The sequence below is a fragment of the Aythya marila genome (assembly GCF_965140915.1).
Source record: "Aythya marila genome assembly, chromosome: Z".
Classification (NCBI taxonomy): domain Eukaryota; kingdom Metazoa; phylum Chordata; class Aves; order Anseriformes; family Anatidae; genus Aythya; species Aythya marila.
The window spans coordinates 66,107,303-66,130,753 of record NC_139080.1 but is presented as its reverse complement, the minus strand read 5'-3'; the positions used below and the strand labels follow the sequence as shown (position 1 = coordinate 66,130,753).

General features: G+C 37.4%; 1 protein-coding gene across 3 annotated transcripts in view; it reads left to right on the top strand.

Annotated features, from left to right (window-relative positions):
• The window catches only part of PRR16 (proline rich 16), a 208,002-nt gene that overhangs the window by 130,611 nt on the left and 53,940 nt on the right, over positions 1-23,451 (top strand). The window contains exon 3 of one of the 3 annotated variants that reach the window (XM_082784147.1): positions 9,494-9,530. The exons of the other annotated variants lie outside the window; for them this stretch is intronic. The gene's annotated coding sequence lies outside the window, so the exon portion shown is untranslated. Of the gene's footprint in view, positions 1-9,493; positions 9,531-23,451 lie in introns of those variants that run through there. 3 annotated transcript variants of the gene reach the window in all.

Here is a 23,451-nt window from a genome sequence, read left to right as displayed (position 1 = left end):
TTACTAACCTTGATGAGCAGGTTGAGCAGCAAAAGTGGTGTCTAAGAGTGCCAAGATTAGAGGTTATGAGGAAATTATTCACTCAGAGGGTGTTGAGGCATTGTAACAGGTTGCCCAGAGAGGTGGTGGATGCCCCATCCCTGGATGTGTTCAAGACCAGGTTGGACAAAGCCCTGAGCAACCTGGTCTAGTGGAAGGTGCCCCTACCCATGGCAAGGGAGTTGGAACTGGGTGATCTTTAAAGTCACTTCCAATCTGAGCCATTCTATGATGCTATGGTTCCATGAAGATCTAGTGATACTGTTACTGGAAAACTGTCTTCATTAATTTGTGATTTCATATTCTTAAAAGCTTACTGGATGTTAAAATTTGTAGGTGTGAGTTTAAAGAATTAGAAAGAGGCTCACTCATGAACTCAATAGAAATAAGGTTTCCAATAACAGAGGGCCCATGCATATAGTAAAAACACAAGGTGCTCTTGTCCAAGTTAATACAATCAGACTAGAAATAATCTATGCAGTGAGGCATGTAGCTATGAAGCAACTTACTAAGAAATGTAGTCAGTGATCCACATGACAAAATTTGTAAATTAAAATTGAACATGTCTTAAAAACGGACATACAAATTCTGAGGAAATCACTTTGAAGATCTACAGTGATAAGCAAGAGGGCAAAGTAATTTACTCTAACACTCCCTGTTAGCCATTAGATGAGCGGTTGCACCTTTCATTAAAAGACAGACGAAATATATAATTTTCTGATGTTTCCAGCAGGGGAAATTTTGTACTTGACAAAGAAAAGAGATGAGAATAGCAGTTAAGCATGCCAGAAGAAATGGAAAATTAAAACTTTGGATTTAATGAACAGACACAACTCAGTGCACAGTATTAATAAAATGCTTCTACTTATGTGGTGGCTTGAAATTAAGGGGTTGAATGACTTTTATGGATGTACTTGGATGTGCCTCTCTACCTTTTAGAATGATTATTTCAGAATCAGACATATTTCTGGTATCAGTATGAAATCCACAACAGAGATCATCTGTAGTGACAAATCCTTTTGGCAGCCAAAGTGCTATTTGGCTGTCTAGGAATCAGCCTCAGAATCAGCCTGTGGATGTGGCCATAGACAAATGCTCCTCAATTCCCAGTGCTGATGTTATTTAGTATGCACTTTATCCAGCATTGTTTCTGAAAAACAATCCTAACCCATTTTAGCTGCTCATTCTTGTGCCAGCCCCTACAATGAGTCAACCACAGACATTTTTTTTGTGATGAAGCAGTGAACCATATGGGAAATCAAAGCTGTCTGATTTTTTTTAATTATTTTTATTTTTTTTATCCTCAAAACTGGTGTTGATGCGAAGTAGGAAGTGATCTATGGACACGCATGAGATTGTCAGTGAAATAGGAGAAATATTTTCTTTTTCTTTCCTTTTGGACATTGGGTTTATATTTATACTAAATCAAAAACAGACCTAATGACTGCTTTATTAAAAGTGAACATCTAAGGCTATGTGCTTCTTTTGATTTTACTATACAATGATGAAAAAGAATGCGCATCAGTCACATGGATGTAGGTTTCTGTCTTGGCATTGCTAGTATCTAAAAAGCATGTAAGGATGCAGGAGAAATGTTTTGATATATACATACCATGGTTTATTGCAAATGGTATGCCTTAGTCAGTATAGCTGAGGAGAAGATATAATCAAAAAATGAATTTGAGTTACGATGTGATTTGAGCAATCCTTCTAATAAAATGTACTTCTTCATTAAAATTAAGGGAAACTAGTTTGCAACTTCTAAGAAATGTATAATGTATTTCTGTACCAGTTTGTCATAATGCCAATAAAGTAGTGAATAACAGCAGGAAAAAAAATAGTCATCTTTGCATTAATAAGGTAGTGGTCAAGCTTTAATTTTTTTTCCTGCTAAGGGCTTGTTGGTGGATTTCTTTTTTTAATTTACTTATATTTTATTCTCCTACCAAGAATAAATAGAAGGTGGTTTTATCTCTTTTAATTGTTCTTTAACTTTCAGTTTGTGTTCTTTCTGTCTAAAACCAAACAGAAAACAAACAAACAAACAAACAAACAAACAAACAAAAAACAAAACAAAACAAAACATAAGAATATCCAGGACTTTTTTTTTTTTTTTTTTTTTTTTTTTTGTGATATATAAAGTGTATTTAGTGTGTTTTAGACTGTTTAAAATGCTTCAGTACTTGCCACCTTGTCATCCCCTTATAGATTCAGACAATTGAATTACTAGCAAAAAAGTAACCTCCCAAAAAATGGGAATAACTATCAAACGAGTAATTATTTGACTGATATTTAGTTAAACACATCATAGAATCATAGAACATCTGATTTGTAAGGGACCCACAAGGATCTTCAAGTCCAACTCCTAGATCCCTAAAGGACCACTAAAAAAAAAAAGAAAAAAAAATCAGGTGTTTGAGAGCATTGTCCAAATGCTTCTTGAACTCTGGCAAGCTTGGTGCTGTGACCTGGGGAGCCTGTTTTAGTGCCCAGCCACTCTCTTGGTGAAAAACCTTTTCCTGATAATCCAGCCTGAACCTCCCCTATCACAGCTTCAAACTATTCCCTCAGAACCTGCCACTGTCCTGAGAGCAGAGCTCAGTGCCTGCCACTCTGCTCTCCCTCATGAGGAAGTTGTAGACCACAATGAGCTCTTCCCTGTCTCTTCCAGGTTAAACAAACCAAGTGACTTTAGCCACTCCTCATACATCTTCCCCTCTAGACCCTTCACCATCTTTGTTGCCCTTCATTTGTTCACTCTCTAATACTTTTATATCCGTCTTATACTGTGGTACTCAAAACTGCACACAGTGCCCAAAACTGCACACGCTCAAGGTGGAGCTGCACCAGCACAGAGCAGAGTGGGACAATTCCTTCCCTCACCTGGCTGGCAACGCTGTCCCTGATGCACCCCAGGGTATGGTTGGCTCACTTGCCTGCCAAGGCACACTGCTGGCTCAAGTTCAGTTTGATGTCATAGAATCATAGAATCATAGAATATCCTGAGTTGGAAGGGACCCTTAAGGATCATCAAGTCCAACTCTTGACACCGCACAGGTCTACCCAAAAGTTCAGACCATGTGACTAAGTGCACTGTCCAATCTCTTCTTAAATTCAGACAGGCTCGGTGCAGTGACCACTTCCCTGGGGAGCCTGTTCCAGTGTGCAACCACCCTCTCTGTGAAGAACCCCCTCCTGACGTCAAGCCTAAATTTCCCCTGCCTCAGCTTAACCCCGTTCCCGCGGGTCCTGTCACTAGTGTTAATGGAGAAAAGGTCTCCTGCCTCTCGACACCCCCTTACGAGGAAGTTGTAGACTGTGATGAGGTCTCCCCTCAGCCTCCTCTTCTCCAGGCTGAACAGGCCCAGTGACCTCAGCTGTTCTTCGTATGTCTTCCCCTCCAGGCCTTTCACCATCTTCGTAGCCCTCCTCTGGACACTCTCCAACAGTTTCATGTCCTTTTCATACTGTGGTGCCCAGAACTGCACACAGTACTCGAGGTGAGGCCGCACCAGCGCAGAGTAGAGCGGGACAATCACCTCCCTTGACCTACTAGCGATGCCGTGCTTGATGCACCCCAGGACACGGTTGGCCCTCCTAGCTACCAGGGCACACTGCTGGCTCATATTCAACTTGCTGTCTACCACGACCCCCAGATCCCTCTCTTCTAGGCTGCTCTCCAGCGTCTCATCGCCCAGTCTGTACATGCAGCCAGGGTTTCCCCGTCCCAGGTGCAGGACCCGGCACTTGCTCTTATTGAACTTCATGCGGTTGGTGATCGCCCAGCTCTCCAACCTGTCCAGATCCCTCTGCAAGGCCTTTACGCCCTCATTTGAGTCCACAACTCCTCCAAGTTTGGTGTCATCAGCAAACTTCCTCAAAATACCTTCTATTCCTACATCCAGATCGTTTATAAAAATATTGAAAAGTACCGGCCCTAAAATGGAGCCTTGAGGGACCCCACTGGTGACTGCCCGCCAGCCTGACGCAGCCCCATTTACCATAACCCTTTGGGCCCTGCCCGTTAGCCAATTGCTCACCCATCGTATGATGTTTTTATTTAGCTGTATGGTGGACATTTTGTCCAGTAGGATCCTATGGGAAACCGTGTCAAAAGCCTTGCTGAAGTCCAAAAAAATCACATCAGCTGGTTTCCCTTGGTCCACCATACGGGTGATCTTATCATAAAAGGAAATCAGGTTAGTTAGTCAGGACCTACCCTTCACAAACCCATGCTGGCTGGGACCAATGACTGCTTTGTCCCCCAGGTGCGCCTCAATAAGTTCGAGAACCATCTTCTCCATGATTTTACCAGGCACTGACGTGAGACTGACAGGCCTGTAATTGCTAGGGTCTTCTTTCTGACCCTTCTTGAAAATCGGCACAACATTTGCCAGCTTCCAGTCTACCGGGACCTCTCCAAATTCCCAGGATCGTTGAAAAATAATTGAAAGAGGTTCCGCGATGATGTCCGCCAGCTCTTTCAGCACCCGGGGATGAATCCCATCCGGACCCATGGACTTGTAGGGATCCAGGTGGAGTAGCAAATCCCGCACACGTTCAGGGTCAGTTGGGAGTTTGTCATCCCCACCGTCCCGGTCCTCCAGCTCAGGGCACCCTGGGTCCCGAAGCCCATCATCGGCATTGAAGACAGAGGCAAAGAAGGCGTTAAGCGTCTCTGCTTTGCCTATGTCATTGTCTGTGAGGAGACCTTCCCTATCAAGGAGCGGCCCTATGTATTCTTTAGTTCTCCTTTTTCCATTCACATATCTAAAAAAACTCTTTTTATTTTCTCTCACAGACACAGCCAGCTTCAACTCTAGCTGTGCTTTGGCCACACGAACTTTCTCCCTACAAACACAAACAGCATCCCTGTATTCTTTCCATGACACCTGTCCCTCCTTCCAGTAGCGAAACACTCTCTGTTTCCGCCTAATCTCCACTAGAATGTTCCTGGTCAGCCACGCTGGCCTCCTGCCCCGCCTGCCTGACTTGCGATATTTAGGAATTGCCTGATCTTGTGCTTCTAGGAGGCATCGCTTAAAGAGTGACCAGCACTGGTGGACATCGAGGCCTTCAAGAGCAGTTTCCCAGGGGACCTTGCTGACTAGTTCCCTGAGCAGCCTGAAGTCCGCTTTCCCCATATCTAGGGATGAGGTTTTGGTGGCACTTTTCCTTCTGTCACCGTAAATTTTGAACTCAACCACTTCATGGTCGCTATGACCAAGGCGGCCACCAATCACCACATCTCCCACCAGACCCTCTCTGTTTTCTAGCAACAGGTCTAGGAGGGCTCCTTTCCTAGTTGGCTCCGTTAGCACCTGCACCAAGAAGTTATCATCTAGGTGCTTCATGAACCTCCTGGACTTGCTCGTGTCAGCCGTGTGGCACTCCCAGTTAACGTCCGGCAAGTTGAAGTCCCCCATAAGGACAAGGGGAGTTAATCTCGAGGCCTCTCTTAGTTCTGTAAAGAATAATTTATCGGCGCTATCGTCCTGGCCAGGCGGTCTGTAATAGACTCCCACAACGACATCCCCTTTATTCGTTCGTCCCTTGATCCTTACCCAGAGGCTCTCAACTTTGCCATCGCCGACCTGAAGTTCCACACAGTCCAGCCCCTGCTTCACATACATTGCCACCCCACCACCTCGCCTACCCTGCCTGTCCCTCCTGAAGAGCCTGTAACCATCTATCGCAACACCCCAGTCACAGGACTCATCCCACCAGGTTTTGCTTATGCCGATGATGTCGTAGTTGCGGGACTGGGCCAGGACTTCTAGCTCATCCATTTTATTCCTCATACTGCGTGCGTTCGTGTAGAAGCACTTCAGGTGCGTCTCCTTACACTCAGCACCTTGTGGATCTGACCTAAGGACCTCACTGGCACACAGCCCCTCAGAAATTGTGAGGCTCCTCCAAGAACTGATATGTGATGCCTTGTGTGCTTACCTGCATTGCAGTGATAACTGATTGGAGTTATTGGTTACCAGTCCATGCAGAAAAACTTGTTTATGTCCCCAGGCCTACATAAGCCAAATTGTGACGATGTGTTCATTGTCATACTTGAAATTTTTGCAACCTCATTGATAATATGTTACTGGGAAATTAAAACAAAATGAATATCATCCTGAATACCTCAGAGAGTGATTGTTTATTTTTATGTTTGTGGTGACCTGATTTTTAAATACAGGAGTAGTATTTCAAGAGTATGTCTAACATGCAAACATTTAATAATTATACACTATTTGGAGACTAGCTGTACTATTTGAAACTGTGTTTTCCAGAAACTGGAAAAACAGTCTTGCTGAAAGGACCATTTTCTTACAATATTGCAAAACACCGTTCTAATTAGAAAAATCTTTTAATAGAATATGGTGAATAACATGTATTTTCATGAAAATATGAGGAGAAGGATATTATTATCTTAGTGGCAGGATGAGATACTATTAGAAAAATAAGAATGCAGCCTTCATCTGAATGCCAATAGTTAACATTGGCTTCATCTTAAAGCACATATATTTACATTTTGTTTTATTATCATTTATATTTGATTTTTTCACTGTGGTATACAAGCCAATTACAACAGTGTTCACTGCAAAAGCACACAATGTGTCAGATTCTGTTATAGTAGGTAGGTATAGTCCAGAACAATCTGAGGTCAATTCTGATCATGTTCACGCTTGAGAGTAAATCTACTAAAACTGTTTCCCATTCCTTCATGTGGGAGACATATATGTGTTTTTATACACTATTTTGAAAAACCTGCTCTGTAGTTTTCTCATAAACAGCTGATAGATTCTGAATTGCACTGCTGAGGCAGAAGTAGTATTAAGGAAAAAGTTGAAGCAGCACAATAAATTTGATAAGCAAAACTTCATATAAAATTAAGGCTCAACAAATAAATTTTGTAGTGTTAATGCATTTTACAAGCATTGTTCATTTTCTTCCTCTTTATCCTGATGCTTGCTCCAGCTGTACAAAGACATATTTTTCAGTCACTTCTTTTATGGCTGTGGGAACAGGAAATAAAGTTGTAAAAAAATTACAAATGACTTATTTCTGGAAAGAATAATTCCAACATAACAAGCTTCAGTGGTGGTCTAACAATTTGAACTCACAAGCTGAGGCAGGGAAACTAGTAGAAAAGCATTTGTACATACTATTACCTCTTTTAACAGGTTTGTATCACTATCATTCATTAACCATACATGTCGGGGATTAATTATTTCTCTCTCAGACATGCAGTGAGTCTTAAATCTTGTTCAAGTGAATACTTGAGCTTTCGGCAACTGCATTTTTTATGGCATGTTTTCAAAGAAAATTTGGGCTAGTATAGAAGCCCTAAAATGTCTGAAATAAAAAGCAGAAATTATTTATTTATTTAATAGTGACATAAGATTCTGCAATACAAAATTAAAAATTAGAACATATTATGTGTAGGAAGGTGTTGTACTGTTGCACTCTGGTTTGTGTTCGATAGAGAATTGCCCATTAGATTGTACCACTCTTCTTCTCTTACTTACTAGAAAAAGTCTGACCTGTTCTGATTCTACTGCCTATGCCTAATTTCATCCCTCACCTGATTTGACCTGTGGGTTTGTGGCTTGGTGGTCAGCTGTTACCCATGTGCCCTACATTTGCATTGTGTAGAAACTGGTGAACAAGAACGGGAGGCAGAGGAGTGATACTGCTCCACTTTTGGCCTTTACCCAGATTGGGCATACCTGGGACACAGTCTTGGCCTAGAGAACCCTGAGTGCTCCTAGAGTCCCATATTTAGATAAACTGAGTAACCACAGTAGAACCTATGCTGGACTAGCTTTTGCTGTTCTTGGATTATGTAATCATAGAATGGCTTGAGTTGGAAAGGACCTTAAGGAACACCTAGTTCCAATCCCCCTGTTTGGGCAGGGGTGTCACCTACCAGACCAGGTTACTCAAAGCCCCATCCAACCTGGCGCTGAACACTTACAAGGATGGGGCATCCACAGCTTCTCTGGGTAACCTGTTCCAATGCCTTACCAATCTCTGAGTGAAGAAGACTAGAAGGCTGTTTTAAGGCATCTCCAAGCCTTCTCTTCACCTGGCTGAACTTCCCCTGCTCTCTCAGCCTTTCTTCAGAGGGGAAGTGCTCCAGACCTTTGATCATCTTTGTGTCCCTCCTCACTACCCACTCTAACAGATCCACATCCTTCTTGTTCTGAGGGCACTAGGCTTGGAAGCTGCACTCCATGTGGGGCCTCACAAGGTCAAAGGAGAGAGGGGAGAATCACATCCCTTGACCTGCTGGCCTCTTCTCTGTTGATGTAGCCCAGGATGCAGTTGACCTTCCGGGCTGCAAGCACACCCTGCTAGGTTGTGCTGAGCTTTTTGTCCTCCAAAACCCCCAAGTCCTTCTCTGCAGGACTGCTCTGAGTTCTTCTCCCAGTCTGTGCTCGTGTCCAGGATTGTCCCAACCCAGCTGCAGCACCTTACACATGCACTTGAACCTCGGTAGGTTCACATGGTCCCACTTCACAAGCTTGTGTACATAATATTTTATTCTTTAAATACCATAGAATCTAAGTAAAGAGAGGTTTCAGAACCTGTTCCAAGGAATAAATTTTGAATGGTAATTAGAAAAAATGAAATAGAAACATGAGTGAAATCTCATAAGCACTTGTAATGCTTGAAATGTAAATTATGTACCACTCCAGAAGCCTAGATTCTGTACTTAATAGTGTTGTCAAGCCATTTTTTAATTTTTAATTTATTTTTTTTTGGGGGAGGGGGGGAGAGGGGAAGTGATGGGGGGGTGGGGAGTAGCTAGGGAATGAATCTTGTATTACTTCATTAAGATTGAGAGAAACTAAAATCAAGCCATAATACTGATAGACGTTTTCTGCTTATCAGATAAACAGTTTATTCTGGATCTGTTTTCAAAATATATCACATGAGCAAAATCAAGCAAGCGGTTTATTCATGTATTAATTTCATGTAGTTATATTTTTAACTTAATGTTACTTAATATTTAAAAAACTAAGATGAAAGAATATAAAGCAAAATAAATAAGATTTTCTCAGAAACTCAGCCTTCTTTTAGTTTGTTTATGAAATTATGTAATATATCTCATATCCGATACACTCTTATTTGTGGTGCAGCAACAAAGGACCTTCAAAACTACATCTGCTTCTTCCCTTTATAAAGAAGGGATCTAACATCAAATTTGCTTTAAAATTTCTCACTGTGGGGCAGAGTGATCATCACCAAGTGATACAAATCTCCTAAGTATGAGCAAAACAAAACTTGTGATACTGGGTTTCAGTTAAATGCAGTTAAGTTCTGGAGAAGATTCTACAGTAGAAACTAAGTTTATAAATGGTATTGTAATGCTGCTGTAGTTTATCAGTGTAGATGTAATATGTGGGTGGAGAAACTAATAATAAATATAGTATTCCTCACTGCTTTTTCAAAGGCTGGTAGCAAATGAGAGTGTGAACACCTGGATCCAATCTGCAACCACATAGAAAAAGAGTGTAAGTAGCAGTGAGAGCTGAAGGAATGGTGAGTAAGAGTCCAAGAGATGCGTGAGGAGAAGTGCAATTTTCCTGTCCTTTTTCCCAACAGAGTTTGACAAAGGCAATATCTCATCCATTTGCTGTACAGAACAGCTTATATACCAAAGGCTGGAACTGGGATTTAGTGGTACATTTTACTGCTTGGTTTCTTGGTTTGGATCCAATTTATTGCAGTAACTTGCTTATCACTAACCATCTGTTTCATGTTATATACAACAATGAAAAGTTTGTTTGTCCTCTTTGGAGAACTTTTTGGCTATTTCTCATTATTTATTCATACCTTTCTAAACCCAAGAGCATACAGTGTGCCAAAGACTTGAGTTATCAAAAAAAAAAAAAAATTTTTTTTTGCCTACTCACTTTTCATCATTTTTTCTTACTGTCAGAGAGTGATTTGGCAGCCTGAAATGTACAGGAGCTACATTCATTTTACATTAGAAGGTTTTTTCAACATGTACAGTAGCAGGCATTTTGGTGTAATAGTGAAATTTTAAACGTGTTTTCTTTTCCCCAGCTATTGCATGCCTGTGTTTATATTTGAGCAAATATTTAAATGCAGCTAGCAAAATATTAGAAAAGTAGGGAAAATATTTTATTGGTCAAGGTTTCAAAATGAGAGACTTCTCATCATGAAATGAAATGAAGCTCATCATTTTAGAATACTGCTTTAATAATTAATTTACAAAAGCCAAAGCTTCAGCTTGAATAGAAGAACTTGCTATTGTTTCAAATATGAACAATTTAAAATAATCTAATTTGTAGGCACTTTGTTTTGTGTATGACTGTACACAACATTGTTGTAAGTAGAAAGTACAAATTTCTCTATTATTTTTTGATTTTGTAAAGAACTACAATTTAATGGGTAATTGTGATATGAGTTTCTTTAATACCTGTCAAAAGTTCTTAAGGGCCCATTGTCTGGACGTAAGGCATTGCTGAGAGTTACAGTTGTTGAGGGGGATGTTCTTAGCAACATAGTGCCATACCAAAACAACAGAAAGTTGTTTTCTAGCCCTCCCAAAAGCTCCAAAACTTGATGTACAACACAGAAACATCTTTAGTCCACTAGAACTAAAGAAACCAAATTGCTGAATGACCATTGCTAAAATCAAGCCATGACTTTTCAGGGTTGAAAAGTCCTCCTTTGGACAGGATGAATAAGATAAAGAGGCCAGGAGAAGAATGACTCCCAGTGAAGTGGGAGGTATAGGGAGGGGTAGAGGTGAAGAACAGTAGGAGAACGAAGTATTCAGAAGGAGAAAGCCCAGCTATAGAGTATTCTGATAGCTTCATCAATGTCTGACATCCCAGTTTAGATTAGTTTTACAGGTGATATGCAAGCGGCTTCTTCACAAAATTTCTTTCCTGAAGGCCACTTTGTATATGGGATGACAAAGTATTATTTATTGTTTTTCTTTTGAACACATAAGGAATGGGCAGAGAACATTTGCTTTAGCAAATGAAGAACAACTTCATATGTTTGCTGTTGTTTTATGTTTGTTTGTTTGTATGCCTACAATACCTGTAAGTCCATGTGTGTGACTGGGAAATTTTTCTTCTGAGTTTTTGTGACAAGCAGAACCAAAGGTTTCCTTTTCCCTGGAAAAAGGAAACCTGTGGTTATGTTGCTATATTTCTGGTAATACTGGTAATAATCCATTGCTGGAATTTCAAATGAAAGAAGTGTTGCATAGAATAGGTAACCTTTGTAAAAAGCCATAGATGTGGTCCTGGGAGAAAATGGAAATTATAGGAGAACTACAGTTGTGTCTTACAGAACATGGTAGTTAAGAGGAAATGGCATTGAAATGTCAATTTAAATAGTTTAGACAGAAATTAACCCTCTGAACAGACAAGGCCAAAACCATCCATAGAGCCAGTAGCTATATTAGTTGCATCAGGGATAAATCTGGTCCACTGTACTGATGGTAGGATATGCAGCTTGAAAAGGGCATGAAAAAAGATGGATTGGAAACAGATGTCAGAAAACATTTTTAGAATCATGCATTTATGAAATAGCTACTGGGCAAAGCAGTTGATGGAAAACACAAGGGAACAAGAAGCAGGGGGGCTGGAGGGGGGGAGGAGTAATTTGATATCTCTCAGTAGCTTCTTCAGATGAAAAAAAAAAATATATGCAGGTGCAGTCTGATATCCCTAATATTTCCTTCTAATCACTGCCATGTTGAGGTGTAAATTGGCAATATTGAAACCCATTTAATAATTTCTCTTAAAGTCTTGCTTTGTGTATCAGTCAAATTACAGCAATTACTTACAAAATTGAGCATGTGCCAGGTTATTAAGATTATGGAAGTCATTTCATAACCACTTATTGTAACTGCAGTTTGAGGAGGACTGTGCTCAGAGGACTTCAGGGAAACTAACTGCTTACCTAGTGTACCAGGCCAAAGCAAGCTTGTAATGCCAGGAGACAGGTTGTAGAATTACATCTAAGGTGCATTTACCAATGACTATGGTCAATAATGCATCTCATATTGATACTTCCTAACACACGGTCATCAGAAGAGTGGTATAAATGGGTATCCAGCTTTTGAGTCATAGGTATGAATTGAACATTCAACTCTGTAGTATGGAACTTTCCACAGGCAAACTGTGAAAAACAAACAAACAAACAAACAACAACAAAAAAAAAACAACAGGAGGAGCCTCAGATCCTCCTTACCTTCATGGAAGACAGTCTGTACAGCATATGTGCCTTCCTGAGCATGTGAATCTGTAGAACACTGTCGCGTTAAAGGGTGTAGCTGATTAACCATTACGGGCCCGGTCGGATTCAGAGTACTGAACCAGTCAGACATTCACCAAAAACACGTTAACCGTCTGGGGGTCTGGTTGGATTCAGAACACTGAACTATCATGGATAACCACCCTCACCCTAGTTGCACTTAATGAGAGCTATCACAATGCAATCAAGTATGGTTTCTTACAGCAACAGATAATCAGGTTCTTTTGGATTGCTGGCTGTCTGCAAAAGCAAGCTAGTATGCATGAAATACACAGGTGTTATAGGTGTTACAGATGTTACAGGTGTTACAGGTGTTACAGGTGCGCAGCCTAGAAATAAACACGTTAAAAGGATCAAAGACTCTATAGAGATTTATAAGCAAGTATTCAGATCTCACCCAAAGGCGTCCCAATGGGGGGAGAAGAGAGGCTCAGCCCGTCGACTGATCCCAGGAGTCAGGAAGTCCTAAGGATGTTGTATTTCCTCGGGATGGTATCTCCCCTGATGGTGGTATCTTCCCTAACATCCCCTCTCTCCTGGGGCAATTTATATTATTTTCTATCTTTTAGGTGGAGCTTGAGTGGCTCTAGTCAAGCATATCTTAGTTATGATTGGTGTAAAGTTTTTCCGTCTCCGTTTAAAGTAATAGGCTCCGAGACATTCAGGGCGCATGCTCAGTGAGGGGTGGTCGCACCTTGGAGGCGGGTAGCTTTTGGGATGGAGGTGTGTTTTGGTATTATAATGATATTATAATGAGCAAAAAGTACACTAGGGTACAGCATTTGTCAAAACATGACAGGTCTTTGGCTCTGGGTGGCAAAAAGTGCAGCTTTGTGCACAAGAACAATCGAGGCCCCACCTGATTACAGAGCCTAGCCGTGGTGTCTCCACTCCACTCTACACTCCGTGCTGTTCCTTAGAGCTAGCACACCAAGTTTCCCCAGTGCGATAGCATCTAAGGTTGTGAGCCTAGGGAACGCTCAGGTAATGCAGTTATGCCCTACCCTGAAAGCCTCTTCAATGCTGTACCTTTTCCTTAAAAATGTGAATGTTAGTTTTATTTTCCTAGTTGCTTCAGGCATTTACACCACAAACACACATCTGCATATGTGTGAAGATTTTATATTCCTTGGGAAATTATAGATGTGGAAAGAGTAGGTTTTAATTTACACACACGGCACACATGTATAAAGCATAGGTGTACCTTGAAAGGCAAAGGAGTATTTTATTGAGAGAACCTCTGCACCATGTGCTCAGATGTCGCAGTGATATATAGCAGATTCTGCAGAATGGTTACATGCATTTTATACCTGTATTTCTAGAGATCTGATAGAAGCAAGGCTAAGTGACATTACTATCTGTTCAACTACTGCTCTATTTTGAGGGTCTAATGGTAAGACACAGGGACTTGTTCAGTTATTTCTCATTTTCACACTGGTTTTACTGCTTTCTTTCATACTAACCTGTATAGGCTATACTGCCTGTAAACATTACGCTCCACTTCTTGCAGTGGTTTCTTACCAGTTAATCACCAGCTAAGCCATCATAAACGCTCCTTTCTATTTTCTATTTTTATTTTTATTTTATTACTTTATTCTCTGACTTTCAAGGTTGGGCCATTCTGGATAAATAATCATTTTTTCAAGATGACCCAGATTGTCCAAAATAGGGATAAGACTCCATGTATATATGAGGCTATGTACTGTCTATGGTGAGAAGACATGAATTGATTTTTTAAATATATTTTTTATATAATGCTTTTGATTGCGCCTAACTCTAAACTTAAAATCACATTAGCTGTATCCAAATCTTATGCCATTTAAATAATTTTATAATAATCTAGTAGAAAGGTAAGCAATCACAAAAATTCAGTAGGCATTTTCTACAGGGAAAAAAAAACTTCAGAATGATTTATTGACCATAGGGTTCTTTTGTAGTGCCAGTGACCAGATGTATGAATGTATCACATGTATTCTCAGGTATTTATATCATGTATTTAGTGGCAGGTCTGTCTGTGTAAAAATTAGGAGCACAAATCCCTGGGAAATTGAAACTTAGACAGTTCCATGGTATTTTTAAAAACTTCTTATTAATAGGCAAACATATAAACTTAACAGCAGCTGCTTCTCTGCTTAGCTGGTTGGACTTAACATTTGAAAGCTACTTGCAAGACTGATGTAAGCACAAAATATATATCAGATAACCAAGAACGCAATTTGGCTGAGCTGAGATTTCTACTTTTCATTAGACAGAGAAAATTACATTTCGATCATTAAAATAGCACAACTGACAACATTCAGTGAAATAACATGCATGATTTGAATTTTTCAAAGCTGTAAATATGCTGGGAGTAAATCCTGCTGCTTTTTACACCTCAAGAGGAAATAAGGCCAAAAATGCCAGATGTTCTGTGTTTATATTTGTGTCACTTTTCCAACATGCTATCCCAGCTTTGATGATACTGAAGAAAACTGGCCCTTCTTACCTATGAAACTTTAGGCATTTACTGTTACCATTGTTTGGTTTTCTTCCCAGAAAGATAAACTTATTCTGGAAGTTTATTATGGGACTGCTGTTCGCTGCTTTATTTGTTTTCCCCAAAAATACCTCTCAAGAAAGGACTGTGAAGAGTAATAATATATCCTTTTTTAGAATGGATTCATACTATTAAAGTATGTACAGTAAGTACACAGATTCTATGTTTTAGACATAGCTGAAACCTTATGTTAAATAAATCAGATGAATATTTTACAAAAATGACATAATAATAATAATAATAATAATAATAATAATAATAATAATAATAATAATAATAATAATAATAACAATAACAATAATGATAATAATAATAATAATTATTATTATTATCATTATTGTTATTGTTATTATTATTATTATTATTATCATTATTGTTATTATTATTATTATTAAGTGTAATTGATTGAAGGGAAGTTGTTTGTTTTGTTTTATTTTTTCTTTTTTAAATTTTTATTTTTCCTGGAAATTGATGTGTAGCAATATATAAAAACAATGTGCCAGTTTGGAAGCCGATAAATTAATTCATAATTTTGTTGTTGTTGCTGGTGATGGTTTTGTTTTTGTTTTCTAAGATATTACACACTTAAATGTGCAACCATAATGGAATTGCAGTTGACCCACTATGAATCATACTAAAAATATAATTTAATTCTATAATAATTGCAATTTCAAATCTACATGCTAGTCTATGTGCCATAAGTAATATTTTATATTCACTCTGCTCAGAAACAAATGTTGCCCAAGGTTTGAAGCTTCAAATAACTGTGCCCTGCTATTTTTAATAACACTTTGGACAGAGAGGTTAATGACTGTCTTTCATCATGAAGGTCCTTTCCACTATAGAGTCTGCCATAAGTTTCAAGCAGTTGACTTTATGTTAGATAGCTCAGGCTGTAGTTCAAGGCAACCTGTTTATTATAAACCTGTAAACAAATTTATCATTGTCAGAGGCAAAAAAAATTCACAAGAGTAAGCATGACCATTTATATGAATGGTGGTTTTGGTCCATTAAAATTTGGTCCATGAGACCATCAGCTTCCCCAAAAAAACAAGTTCCATAGCTCTCTTACTATATGATGGAAAAGTTAATCTTTGAGCACTCAAATATTAATTACTGCATTTTTCCTCAATTTATTTCACATCATATCAGTTGTTCACTAAAACTGTTTTAAAAAAGGTTTTGCTTTTAAATATATATATATATATATATATTTTTAATTTCAGAGGCTTAATATAAAACTTTCCTCTGCCAGCTCTAGAAATGACAGTGAATCTTATTCAAAATTGTACTGTTGGGCAATATTTAATCTTCAGTAGAGAAAAATACTACAAAATTTGCATTTTTACAGTTACAGTGAAGATGAATGACAACATCAGAACATAAATAAACTCATTATTCCATTCTGTTTGTGACAGAAGTCTCAGTGTACAGTTTTTAAAACCTAGTGTTTCTCAAGGGCAATTATTCAATTATATTTTGAAAATGCATACATTAATTTAAGGCTCTGTGTGGAAAAGCTTGCATAATAATTAGGAAAAGGGGACCAAATTTTACTGTTGAGGAATGTGGTAGTAAGTTTTTTTTTTAATATTTTACATAATAAATTATTTATTGAAACTAGCTACCTTCACATACCATATTTAAAAATATTTGTGACAATGCATTTGAAGTGTGAATGTTAAAGTTTTTACTGTGCTGTCTGTTTTAATGGAAAGATTTCCTAAACAGAGTTGTCAAAGTGAAAAATCTTCTTCTGTTTAAAGAAAACCTCAAACCTGCAGTATTGTTCCTAAATTTCAAGCACAGAAGTTTGCAAGTATCTCATGAAACTCCATTAAGGGTTCTGCACTCTGTACTTCACTATACATTCATTGGGCAATGAGCTCTTCCTGGGATCTGGCATTTAACAGCAAATGCATGAGGTGACCTGCTGCTTTTTCCTGACAAAAATTATTTTGGCAATTCTGTGATGGATTCTTCTCCAAAATAAAATGACTTACTAAGTGGAAGTAAACCACTTAAAAAAAAGATATTTATTCAAGCATCAGAAAACATAAGTATTTATTAATATTTCTTCTGCTGAGTAAGCTGAGTAAGCAGTAGAGGTAGATGCTCAGAGTACTGTGTGTTATAGATCCCTGGAAAAAAAAAAAAAAAAAAAAAAAAAAAAAAAAAAAAGCCTCTTTGGGACAAGGCCCAGAGCAACCTGGTCTAAGCGTAAAGTCCAATTTGCTTTGGGTTAGAATCCACTGGACTTTTTCCAGTTATGGTTTTCTGTGATTTTAGTATCTCAAATTGTTGGCTGCATGTAACTAAAATAATCTGAAGGAATTGGCTTAGAAGGTTACTGCTTATACAGCATCCATCAACATGTAGAGTTTTACTAATGGACAAATATTGATAAAAATATGTAGCTTAATCATGAAATTGTCTACAGAAGACATAAGGTTGAGATTGTTGTTAATTTCTAAACCATTTGTTAAGCCTGATTGTGCTCAGAGATTAGTGTACAGTGGAAGGTAGGTATTAATGCATATTTAGGCCTTGAGCTAGTTCAGATTTATCAATCTGGAGAAATCTGTATTAGAATTCTCTCATGCATGTAGTGGTTCTGGATGGTTTGATTTTCACTTTCTTGAGTTACTTGAAAAGTGACAGGTATTATGTTTCTGTGAGTCTGAATTTGTCAGAATTCATGGTAAAGTAGTGACAGGACAAGAAGTAATGTTTTTAAACTGAAAAAGGGTAGATTTAGATTACGTATTATGAAAAAAAAATCCATACTCAGAGGGTGGTGAGGCACTGGAACAGGTTTCCCAGAGAAGCTGTAGATGCCCCATCCAGGGGGGTCTTCAAGGCCAGGGTGGATGGTGGTTTGGGCAAGCTGGTCTAGTGGGAGGTGTCTTGGCCTGTGGCAGGGTGGATTGGAGCTGCATGGTCTTTAAGGACCCTTCCAATCCAACCATTCTGTGATTCTAGGAATTTCCCTCATTGCAAACTATGTTTTAGTCTTTCTTAATGCTGAGTGTTATCTGAAGTCAAGTTTAGCACAGTTCTTTTTCCTACTCCAAGGACATCAGTCTATGTCTGTTCCTTCAGGCAGTTCACTGAATTCTTTCCTTAGTTGATTCAATCCTCCCATCACTAAGTATATTCTTAATTTTATTGTTTTGTCAATTGAAATGAAAAACACTGTACTGCTATATCATTTGCAATATATGTGCTGTTGTTTACAGTTTGAGCAGAGAGTATAACCATCAGAATTTTCATTAGTTTTAGTTAATTACATTATCAATGGTATTATAATTTAACATTTGTTTATTTCCTTAAGTTTTACCACACAATAATATCTTCAAGCATAATCGTGCCTTTCTTTCCATTCCTTAACACATAGGCATAAAAATGTGCATTCTGTTACTCCAGTATTGGTAGATGTTTACAGTGTACTGTCCCATTGAATTCAGAGCATCAGTAATGTAGCGAGTTAGTGACTGGGATATGGGTACTACTTAGGAAGTAGCTTACTCTAAAAGCTTTTTTTTTTTTTTTTTTTTTTTTTTTTTTTTTTTTTCCTTCTGGATTACATTTTTGCCAATAAGAAACATTTCCTTTTCTGAGATAATTAATAAAAGTTGGACTGATTATATTTTTGTCATATCAGCAGTCAAGTTTAGAGTAAAATGTCATGTGTCCAATTAAAAACAAATAAGCAAGGAAACAAACAAAAACAACAGACCTTTTGTATCTTCCAATGTTGGAAACTTGTGGAGCAAATAAAGTCACATTGTGGTTGGTGACTTCTGAGTTCATTTGTTTCAGTAGCAATTAAACATTTTTCAAAAATTTTGGACACTCATAAATCCTTTCCAAATATTGCCACTGCTTTCCAGTAGCACCAACAAATATTGTTGTCTTGAATATCGCAAAGAAAAAAACAAAATGGAGATTCTATGTGTTCTTTTTACAGGTTGAAATTATATTAATTTCATTTCTAAAGTAATAGCAGATGCCATAGGTATATCCTGTGGGATAATTTTTCGTTAAATCTGTCTGTCTGTTTTTATTTTGCTTTTGGGGCACTGTGCAGGTACTGTAGGTACAGCAGAGAATGAGGAAAGATTGTGCCTGCAGGGACAAGAGGGAAGGGTGCTGCAAAATGAAACATTTGGGCAATGTGGAGTAGAAATTTTGGAATGGGCAGAAAACATACATATAGTGCTATTGCACTGGTGGTCTCCAAGGAAGAACCATTTATTAAAAAAAAAAAAAAAAAAAGAGACTCTTTAAGAGTTGTTGAATACTATGAAGTCACCAGAAAGGCTGAATATAGAGCAAGTCTGGAAGGATATGCAAGGAGAGATTTGTTAAAATCCATTTTCATTTTTATCCAATCTCACACTATGCCTTTTTTCTATATGCTACCTCATTTCAGGAGCCCTACTGAAACTTAATATTAAAAATTCAAAGGCCTGTGGTATTTGAAGCATTCTCAGTTTTAAGGAAGAGTCTTTCAGATCCACCTGAAAACTTTATCCTATTTCAGGTCCTGAGGGAGCATTTTTGTTTATAATTTCTCTGCTTAGTGCCCTAGGGTAGCTGTCAAAATTCTTTTGCATAGCACAGTATCAGAATAGAAATGAGAAGGGAGCAAGTCTGTTTTTAGTACAAAATTTATTTCTTTGTTTATAATCCACTTTCATCGGAAACCTTCCATCACCTGCAGTGAGTCATTAGTTGCATTCATGCTCTCTTCCTCAATGACTCATGCATTATTTTCTGCAAAAATTGCATAGTGTCAGCAAAAGGAATGGGGAAAATCCCACACTAAAGAGTAATTTGTAATTGGTGATCCTTTTGCTCTTGTAAATAGATGACGGGTGTTAAAATCCAGTTGCGCAAGGGAAATGAAAATTGCATTTCTCACTACTAGATTAATACTTTAAAATCTGTTTCTATCTATTACATCCTCTCTTCTCTTCTCTCCCACTCTCTTCTATCTGCCTACTGCCCTGAATGCTTTTCAACAGGAAAAAAGAATAACCTTTGAGTGGACCTGACCTGGTCAGTTTTTACTAGTAGAAAGTGTGCTCACAAGGAAATCCAATGGAGGAATATTTTTTGGATCCCAGTTAATTAAGAATGTCAGATGGGCCAAGTCACTCAAAATGCTTTTGCGCATATATATATATATAATATATATATATACTTATATATATATATATATATACACGTATGTGTGTGTGTGTGTAAAAGTAAGGTTGCAACTTGCAGCTTTTGTTAAGTAAGGGCATCTCCACTACCCACTAAACACAGGGATTTGGGATTTTCAGGATAGTAATGTTGAATCCTGTACTTGTGTTGCATTCTAGGCATCTTTGCCACTAGATCTTTCTTGTAGCCCATTGGACAGAACTAGATGAACTTTGAAGAACCCTTCTAAGATAAACTAGTAGATTTGGGTCTCATCACTACCAGAAATCTTGACAAGCTTTGGGGAAATTCAGGTATGTCTAGAAATTAAAAAAAAAAAAAAAAAAAAAAAAAAAAAAAAAAAAAAAAGGAACATAAATTGTAGAGATTACACCATCAATTGACTGGCAATTTATCCCTGCCTATAAAAGTTACACTGAGGCCATAATGCAATATTTTATATTCATATACTTTCTTGCATCTTAGCAACTTATATTCATAGACTTTCTTGCATCTCTTAAGTTGAGAGTGTGTAAATAATTTTCTTTCTTTAGAAATTAAACATTAGGAATTCTCATCCTAGATATTAATTTTATGTTCCCTAAAATTATTCTTCTTCCCAAACTTATATGTTAATATGTATGATCATTATATTTTTTTATCCTAATAGGTTACGATGTACAAAATATGATCAGAATCGTAAAATTAAAAAAAATATATATTTTTTTTGGTGTTGAAATACCTCTTTTTTAAATGGTCAAATATAGGATAACATAGAATTTTTGTTGTTTTTTCTATGCCATAATTTATAAAATTTAGAGTGGACCAGAAGCACGTTAATATGTCCATATAATCTTTATGATCTATGATCTATGATCTTTATGATCTATCATTTATGATCTACAAATTCTTATCTTCAGACATGTTGCACTTTGGCTAGTTGAAATTCACAGAAATCTCGTCAGTTAAAATGAAAGGCATAGTGTCTAAATATAAGTACAATTAATAGGAACTTTCAAGGTGGCCAGTAGCTACTTTGATACTCAGTCCAGGAAGAGGGCTTAAGCAAACACAATCATTTTATTATTTGATTTGAAAAAGTCTTATATGATCTTCATATTATGTTCAAAATGCATCACTGTAATAATGAGTTCTGCACTGAACAGGTTTTACTGAAGATATAATGAAATATAAATATAATGAAATATAAATAGTGGATAAATAAGATACACCTCTTGAAAGTACTGTAAAGCTTGTTACAAATCAATCCTTCACTAAACGTTGGGTTAAATATCAAACCATATATTTCATTCATTTGCAGTTAATTGTATTCAGAAATTGTATAAATAAATTTTAAAATATGTTATTTAACAAGTTCTCACCCTCTATTTGATTTGTGCAGTGGGTACAAAATGTTACTTTTTTTTTTTTTTTTTTTTTTTTTTTTTTTTAAGTGGTGACTGTTGTTTTCATTTTGTAAGTCATTAGTAAGTGGAACTGTAGGAGAAGGTGCATGTCTGTAATAGATACAGGAACATACCCTTCTCTCTGAAGCTTTGTTGGAACAGTCAATGGGCATTGAACAATGTAAGGGCAGAGAATGAGAAGGAATGGAAAATACATGAATAGCATGATTAAGAAATTAAAGAAGAGCACTGTTTAGTGATTGATATGAATGCTAGAAAACTGGATAACAAGCAAAAAAGAAAATGGGAGAATTCCCGTTTGTTTTAATAAATCTGGTTTACTTTTTACATTACCTAATGTTCTGGTTTTTACCTCCATACTCTGAGGTTATCACTTGTACGATCACTACTAGTCTGTGATAAGTTTACACATAATATATGTCAATAGACATATAATACATAACTTTAGATTAATTCCTTCTAATGCTAGCATAGTAAATGCCTATGGAAGTAAGCAGAGAGATTAAGAGAATAGAAATGAAGAAATCTCATAGGATCATCCACATGCAAATGTTCATTAGCAGTGTTTGAATCACTTTTTCTTTAGGAAATGATAAAAAATATTGGAATAGAGGAAGAAAATATCATCAGGTAAGCAGGGTTTTAAGAATATCACCATCCATTTCTATGGAGAGAAAATTTCCATTTATCACAAAGCAAAATAGGAAGCATAATGTAGCAAGAACATATTTTATCTGTGTTGAAAACAGTGTCCTGACAAAAGTACTTCAGTAAATACCAGTAGAAATAAAATGGCAAACCAGAATTCATTTTTATATGTTGGAATTTTACAGACAATAATTTTCCCTAGGAAATGCATGTACTGTAGTCTGTGCTCTACACTGTCTGTTGGTCCCCCAGGCCTTGGAGAAACTGATACTCACTAGGAAGACACAAGATACTGTTGGGTTAGGGACACTATATTCCTGTCATGTGTGTAATCAGCAGTGGTGGGTGTAGATGTGTGCTAGGGTATGTTCTAAGAGAAAGGAGTTTTATCCTTTGGTGCTCTCAGACTGCTGGTTGAAAGGACTCGAGCTGTCACTGCCTCTGCCACAGGTTTACAGTTGGTTTGGTTTGGTTTGGTGCTGCTGCAGATAGCCCACTTGTGGTGCAGACTATGCTCCCAGCCAAGTTGCAGGGCTTATCTGCAGCTGAGCATCCACCTAGTGTGAGGCATAACCACTTGTACTATGGTAGAGTGAAGAAAATATATGTGCAATGGCCTTTCACAAAGCTTCTGTGTTACAGTTTCTGTTGAAAGGTGCAAATGAACCTTAAGAAATATACCACATGGAGCAGAACTGAGTCAGCAGTAAGTGTGATTAAATGTATCTTTTATTTCTATGGGTTCCATCACAACTGCTCAATTCAACACTAGTAAGGTGTCACAGTAGAAATGAAATGAAAAGTTTACTTTAAGAGTGTTAAATCAAGCAGTGACTATTTATATTAATTTTTGTTTGGAAGTAGATTTTCTAAGTTCCCAGGCATTTTTATAAGTACCCAAAGGCAGCCAAATTTGGATACTAATGAATAAGCATAACTTCTGAATATAAGGTCAATTTTAAATTTAATGAAACCTTGTAAAGTTAGAGGGCTTTTGAAAATAGGTTTCTGAATTGCTAAAAAAATAAATGAGAAATTTAAATATTTCTAATAGTGATTAGTGCATTGGCTAATCCAGCATTAGGCATTCCATTTTACTTAATACAGATAAAATAAATAACTTCATTGGATATTCTTTATAATTCCTTCTCATTAACAGGGCATTATTTTAAAATACTATTGAACAAAAAGGTATGTGTTTTTTTTTTTTTTTCCAATTCTATTTAGCCTTATATGTATAATACATATGTTTGTGGTATTACCTTGAACAAGTTCAAGAGTATGATCTTGAAGAGTATGACCCAA